The sequence below is a fragment of the Gracilinanus agilis genome, chromosome 3 (assembly GCF_016433145.1).
Source record: "Gracilinanus agilis isolate LMUSP501 chromosome 3, AgileGrace, whole genome shotgun sequence".
NCBI classification, from domain to species: Eukaryota; Metazoa; Chordata; class Mammalia; order Didelphimorphia; family Didelphidae; genus Gracilinanus; species Gracilinanus agilis.
Window position 1 is genome coordinate 269,985,947 of NC_058132.1, and position 8,171 is coordinate 269,994,117.

Below are 8,171 nucleotides of genomic sequence, written 5' to 3' on the forward strand. Positions count from 1 at the left end.
CCCTGCTTTTGGAAGATCACTTTGATAGTTGAGTGGAGGAGATCTCCAGTTGGGAAGAACTTTAGGAAGGGAGACCAACCAACAGAGCTATTGCAATAGACCAGGCATGATATGATGAGGAACTTTTGCAGGATGGACAACCACAGTGTCAGAGAAGTGAAGGGGACACATACAAGGCATTTTATGAAGGGAAAATCAATAGGCCTTGGCAACAGACTGGCTATGAAGGGTAAGAGAAAGTGAGAAGTTAAAGAGGATACCTAGAGTTCAAGACTGAGTAACCAGGAGGATCCCTGTGCTGTTGATAGTGAGATAAGAAATAAGAATAGGAGAGGGATTGGAGAAAAAGATAAACTCAGTTTTAGATGTGTTAAGTTTAAGATATCTATGAGATATCCAAAAGGAGACTGGATGAATTAAATAGTATGGTATTAAGTAGGAGAAACACCAAAAAAATTTTAAAATATTCTCATCCCTTAGAAACAATCTGTTGCCAAGGCCTGTAGATTTTCCCTTCATAATATCTCTTCCATAAACCCCCTTCTCTCTCCTCTGACAATGGGTCTGGTCCCCCTGGTAAATGACCCTTATTATGTCCTGCTTGGTCTATTGCAATAGCTATCAGGAGAGAAGTTATTGTTAGATAAATACCACTGAGAATCATTTGTGTAGAGATAATCATTGAAATCATGGGAAAAGGAGAATGAAGAGACAAAAGTGATACAAGTTGTGAAAATCATGGGAACCTGGGTTTCTAAGAGGGTGGCAGTATTGCTCTTGATAGTTATGAGAGAGTTTGGAAGCCAGGAAGGTGTGAGGAGGAAAAATAATGAAATCTAAGAACTATCAAAATCCATCCATATTTACTCATCTTCTAAAAATCACTCTGTACCAACCAAAATGAAGAGTTGGGAAGCAGGAGTCTTACTGAGGGCAACTGCTGCACCCAAGCGGTGATCTGGGTGTCAAACTAAATTAGAGAACCAACAAAGAAGCAATAATAAAGAGTCTTTAAGAGAGATGAAGAGACTGCAATCTGGGAGACCACACAGCACTGGGGGGTAGGGATACCCAAGAAGGACAGAGGAGGAGCAGGGCTAAATAATCTCTTGAGAGGCATAACCTCAAGAAACTGTTAAGTTGGTTCACATTACCAAGGAAAGCCACAGAAGAGATTAGAGAGAGAGAGAGCCAAAGGCTGGGGGAAGCAGAGGAATGGTATAATGGCTTCCCAGGCAATTGGCAGCTCTGGGAATGAAGCAAAATCAGCTCACAGTTAGCAACTACATTCAACAAGGGGAATAGGAAATAGATACGTTTGGGGCTGAGAGAATTTTCTCAGTGTCACCTGAAAGCTATTTATGTGAATTCCCAGGTAAGAGTAAGTTTATTGGCCTCCATTTCCTCATCTATAAAATGAGCTGGGGAAGGAAATAACAAGCCACTCCAGTATCTTCACCAAGAAAATCCCAAATGGGGTCTCAAAGAGTCTGACATGACTAAAATAACTAAACAACAACCGTCCTGAGGGGACTACATAGACTCAGAAGGAAGGAGGAGGGCAGCTTACATCGCATAGGGAAAATAAAGAGAATGAATGAAGAAAAATAAAGAGAATGTTGGAGACAAGGATAGGTGTGATTATGTTGGATATGGCCTCATGATTGACTCTGGTAGGGAAAATTGAGATTCTCACCATGTTCAAATACATCTTTGAAGTTATCTCACAGGCCTCACTTTGGAGACTACTGATAGAAATAGTGGAATTGCCTTAAAGGAAAATGGTAGAAATCTTATAGCCTGCATCAAAGAAAATTGATCTGAATAGAATCTTGGAATTGTAAACTCCTTAGCCAGATTGCAAGTTACTTAAAGCCTTCAAGGAGAAGGACTAATTGGTCTATGAGATGCTTCCTTTTGTAATTTCTATTGCCTATCAGAAAAAACTTTTCAATGTTCTCACCTATCTTTTCTAACATTCCTTTGTAATTCTTGGAGAAAAAAAAAGGCAAATCTGTAAGTTATTTAAGGAGTGGTCTTTGCAATTGACATAATTCAGATTAATCCAATAAGTAAATCACTTCAGTTGTTTAAAAAAAACTTTTTTTTGTTTCTGAAAAAAAATAGCTGAATCATAGTATTTCTTGGATGACCCTCTTTAGTCAAGGCATGTACTAGAAGACTCCATCCATTAAAGCCAGTAGTCACTTGAATGACAACATTATTTAGGTGTTCAGAGGATATTTTCCCCATTGCAGTAAATTCAGGAATCATCTCTGAGATCTTGTCTTATTTGGGAATGACAGTGATGAGGAGAGGGAATTAGCACTGTTGGGGAGCTGTAAATGTCTCCTGGTTTTAAAGTGTTTTCCTTTGACAGGAACCCTGATACATGTGATAAGAGACAGAGACCAGGGTCAAAGTGACAGGCTATTGTAAACCAGCTGTCAGGAGGATGTCTTCTGAGGCAGGCATTTCCCACCATAATATCCAGTTTCTGGTTGAAAAGGTTAACATCTTTCTAAACAAGATAGTTAACCATGCACAAGAGGAAAAAGAGGAGTTTAAAGAGTTTACTAACAAAACCAGGCTGAGCCTTACAAACAACCTCTGCTGGGTATCAGGAGTACACTGTATGCATTATTTCAAAATATTTAATTGCCAGATTGTTTATCTTCAGCTGCAGATCTGTATCTGCTGCTTAGCTCATGAGACTAAAAATAGTGGGGTAGAGGGAGAGGGAATGAACCCTGATTGGGTATATCCTTCTGGTGAAACTGTTGACAGGAATGTCTGTATTATATGAGCTAGAAATCTCCAGAAAACCAAGGTGGTTTTTGTTATTTCTGGTTCTTCATTAAGGAAACCTTACCCAAAAAATGTGGCATAGAAGGGCAAGAAATGTGATAAGAAGAAAGGAAGACACAGTGGGTGACAATGGTTAATTTGGTGAGCCCTTAAAAGTGTCTCTCATTTTAAAAAGATGGGCCAAGGAAAGAGCTCTATCTGCTTTTTACTCGGCAGTCACATGAATCATGAAAAGTAAAAACACAAAAAAGAATTATTTATAGTGATTTCTCCCATCCCCACATTAAATTAGGAATCATATATAGTGATGGAGGAGCTCATTTCAAATGTATTCTCTTAAAAGAAAAGGCAACCACAATGTGTGTGTCTATACATACATAATATGGAAAAGTTATGGCTCTTTGCTCACTTGTAGAGAGGGACCAGTGGATGAAAGTGGATGCTTTTCTTGGCTTCCCTGACAATTGTTGTTTTTGGAAGAAGACCAAAATGACAATACAAGTTCAGAAAGCTTTGCTGAAGGTCTGGCACAAATAAGTCATGTGAATATTTGGGATGGAGATGTCTCTAAATTTGTACATAAAATAGTTGAATAATAAAATATTGAAATAGTAAAATGATAAAAAGATATCTTTTGACTTGTGTTTAAATAGGATTTAAGTATGGCAGAGCCATAGGTCTCTCATTCTTTCTTCCAAAGTCATCCAAGTCCAATGTCAAGCCGAAAGTCAAGGTGATTGGCAATGACTGGGGATGAAGTGGATGGCGTTGGCATCTTTGATATCTGACCAACTTCTAAATACCTTCCACCTTCATGACATTTTGGAACAAATTTTTCACACATGTCTATTCTACCAAAGAAGTCTTCATATGCTTAGAATACATCCCCTAATTCACTAACAGGTTTGATGTTGTGTGTTCCTCTCAACATGATTTAACCCATCTGCCAAGATAGTTTTCCCTGGGGGTTGTTGCTGCCTAAGCTACAGATTCTTGGAGCCACAGACAAGAGTTGGGTGAAAGATGGACACTGAAGAAAGATGAGGAATCCTGAAAAGGGCTCAGCAAGCCCTCACGTAAGAAGTGTGGGGGTTCTCCCTGAACATCCTACATACTCCTTGATAATCACTGCTATATCTAAAGAATCAAAAGAAATTTGTTTTGGGAGATAGAGTTTGATTTTTCTTGTCTTGCTTTTTATTTTGGCCCAGCCCTGTGATTTTCTGGGGATAAGAAATTCCTGCTGGATGAAAATCCCTCTATCACAGCACATTGTTGATTCTTGTGAAACCTGTAGTCTTAGCAAGTTTCTTGGGCTGCTGGGAAGATTACTCAAGGTCACACAGTCCCTGTGAGGTAATACCTGAACCAAGAGTTTCCTAATTTTGGCTCTCTATTTAAGTTTACCGACTCTCACCTATTCCGGAAAGTTAATCACTAAGATTTGGTTCTCAGTCCCAGCCCTGACATTTGCTATTGTCTGGCTAAAACAATAGTCATTTATGCTTCGCAAGTCTGACAATTAAGAAACAGATCTTTAAAAATTTACTTGATCTATTTATCAATCCATTTCTTCACTAAATATGCTATCCTCTCCCTAATGCTAGTATTTTTTCTGGGTTAATATGCAATCTTTACAGAATTTAGTCCTGAGTCATTTGTAACCCATTGTCTTAGGAGAACAGAAGTTTCCTCTCTGAGGTCTTCAAATAAAGGCTGATGAAATATCACAAAGGTGATTTTTTTTATCATTTATATGTGGGTCTAGATAACCTCAGAAATTATTTCCAAGGTGGAGACTCTGTAAAGCAGCTAGATGATTTAGTAGATTTAGTAGAATCCTAGCTCAGACACTTATCGGCTTTATGACTCTGGGCAAAACCTCAGTTTCAGTTTATTCTTCTGCAACATGAGGATAAAAATAGCCACTATCTCAAAAATTTTAATCTTGAGTCTGCAAATTCATTTTTGATAACTATTTCATTATAACAGTTTCATTGGTACTCCTCTGTTTTATTTTATACATTTTAAAAACATTCTTCTGGGAAAGGATCCATAGGCTTCACCAGACTGACAAAGAGGTCCATGACACAAAAAAGTTAAAGATTTCTCTGAGGATCACATGAGATAACCCATAGAGAGTACTTTATAATAATCTTAAAGCATTATTATATAAATTATATTAAAAATCATAATATGTAAACTGTCTTTGACTTGTAGTCCCACTAGTTGCAAATAATCCAGGAGTACAAATGGAAACAGCGGGCCAACTCCTGCCCCCCAATTCCTTGTTCCCCTAAGACTAGAGTATTAAAAATAAAGCTGCAACTTTCACCAACATGATTAAGCATCAAATCTAATCCCAAATCCCCTTCCTCACTGAAAAATGTCAAGAAATGTACCAAATAAACACATCCATGAGACTGACCAGTGGGAGACCCCATCCTCAAACCTAGCCCAGTAAGTTCTGACTACTGCCCCATGATGTGAAGTAGGGTAAAGGGTCTACTTCTGGAAAGCTATGATGATGTGCACTACAAAGACCTTTGTTCTTGAACTCAGAGCATGCAAAGGTATATTGAGTATTGTCTATTTATCTGAAGATGAAGAGGAGTGTTTTAGTATACCATCTCGATAAATATTCCTTTGAAAATTTTAATCAATATTAATTGGTTAAATGATATGGAGTTGGGGCAACTAGGTGGCTCAGTGGACAGAGAGTCAAGTCTGGAATTGGGGGAACTTAAGTTCAAGTCTGGACTCAGACATTTCCTAGCTTTGTGACGCTGGGTAAGTCACTTAACCCCAATTGTTTAAACCTTACCACTCTTTTGCCTTATAACCAATATTTAGTTTAAATTCTAAGACAGAAGGTAAGGGCTTTAAAAATTAAAAATAAATGGGGCAGCTGGGTAGCTCAGAGGATTGAGAGTCAGGCCTAGAGACAGGAGGTCCTAGGTTCAAATCCGACCTCAGACACTTCTCAGCTGTGTGACCCAGGGCAAGTCACTTGACCCCCATTGCCCACCCTTACCACTCTTCTACCTAAGAGCCAATACACAGAAATTAAGGGTTTAAAAAAATTAAAAATAAATGATACAGGGTCACAAATAATTGATGGTTAAATTAATATTGAGAAGAACATATCAGATTGGGATGAGGGTAGAGATTGAGCTAATGGCATAAGAAAAGATCCCTCCACCCCTGGGGTACTCCTAGAATCCTGAGGGTGAAGTGGATTTAGGTGTAAGCCTTACTCTGGGAACCTAAAAGTCAATATGAGTTGGGGTGAGAAATGGAGTTTATTAAGACCATATAAATTCCCAATATATAAGGAAGTAAGTCAAATTTACAAAAAATCAAGCCATTCTCCAAACAAATGATCAAGGGACATAAATGGGCAGTTTTCACTTGAAGAAATCAAAACTATCAATAAGCACATGAAAAAGGGTTCTAAATCCCTCCTGATTAGAGAAATGCAAATGAAAACAACTCTTAGGTACTATCTCACACCTAGCAGAAAGGAAAGTGATAAATGTTGGAGGGGATGCTGGAAAATTGGGACACTAATACACTGCTGGTGGAGTTGTGAATTGGTCCAACCATTCTGGAAACAATTGGAATTCTGTGCAAAGGGCTTTAAATGAATGCCTGCCCTTTGATCCAGCCATACCACTACTTGATTTGTACCCCAAAGAGATAATAAGGAAAAAGACTAATACAAAAATATTTATTGTCACGCTCTTTGTGGTGGCAAAAAATTGGAAAATGAGGGGATGTCCTTTGATTAGGGAATGGCTGAACAAGTTGTGGTATCTGGTGGTGATGGAATACTATTGTGCTAAAAGGAATAAAGAAGTAGAGGAATTCCATGTGAACCGAAATGACCTTCAAGAACTGATGCAGAGCAAAAGGAGCAGAACCAGAACATTGTACACAGAGACTGATACACTGTGGTACAATTGAATGTGATAGACTGTTCTACTAGCAGCAACACAATGATCCAAGACAATCCAGAGGAACTTATGAGAAAGAACACTACCCACATCCAGGGAAAGAACTGCAGGAGCAGAAACACAGAAGAAAAACATATGATCAGTCACATGGTTCAATGAGGATGTAATTAGGATTTTGATATTAAAAGATCACTCTATTATATTGCAAATATGGATAACATGAAAATAGGTTTTCAACAATGACATATGTATAACCCAGTGTAATTGCTTGTCAGCTCTGGGGGGGGGGAAGGAAAAAGAGGTGGGAAAAATCATAAATCATGTAACCATGGAAAAATATTCTCAACAAAAGAAAGAATTAGATCTGTTACTTTAATAACTAAAATTTTCTGACAATGTTAAACACAAAAAGATCACATAAAATAAAACACCACCATCAAAAAGTAGATATTAAAGAAATATTCCTAAGAAAAATCTTTCAGAAATTTCAGAAAAATTAAAAACAACAATTTAGAGACTGAAGAAACAAGTAAACTAAAAAGGTTTCAATATAATTAAAAGACAGTAAGGATAAAGTCTTCAGGAAAATAAATTTAGTAACTAGATCCTCTCTCCTATATAAAAAGAGAATGGAATACAAAAACTCCCAGAGTGATTTAGAAGCATACTACAAGAAGTATAGAAGGATCATAGCTCTAGAACTAAAAAGGAGATAAGAATCTAATTATCTCATTTTATATATGAAGAAACTGAGGCTCATGGAGAATAAGTGACTTGGCTAAAATCACCTATGTGACTGCCAAGAATAACACAAGTGACTTCAGTGAAGTCACACAAATAGTAAGCTTCTTATGTATATCCTTGGACTCCAAAGGCTTTCTACCATACCATGCTGCTCTCCATATATAGAGGAGAAGGTGGAGCTCTTTAAGAATTTGAAGGCATTCCGCAACTTAAATCTGATTGGTGGAAAAATCAGTAAAACAGTGAACCCTTTAAAGAAAGGGTCAGAAATGGACATTTTTTTAAAGATCCAAAAACAAAACAGCAAATATCAAATCAAAAGATAGCAAAACTAGAAGAGTTAAGGTTTCTACAAACTAAAATAATTGAACTTTAAGAACAAACTTGGTGAGAGGATTTGAGAATCACTGATCTCCCAGCTGAAAACATGTAAAACAAAAAGAATGAATACACATTCATGAAATCACACAACAAAACTTCCCAATAATATTGGAAATAGAAGGCAGAGCACAGATAAGAAAGGAACCCCAATCAATTTGCAATACAATGTAGTAACTTAGTTCCAGAATTTCAAATAAATAAAAGAATCTTTCAAGGAACTAAAAGAGATAGTTCTTCAAATCTTGTAGGACTACTCATAAATAATGAGTAATGAAAGAAAAG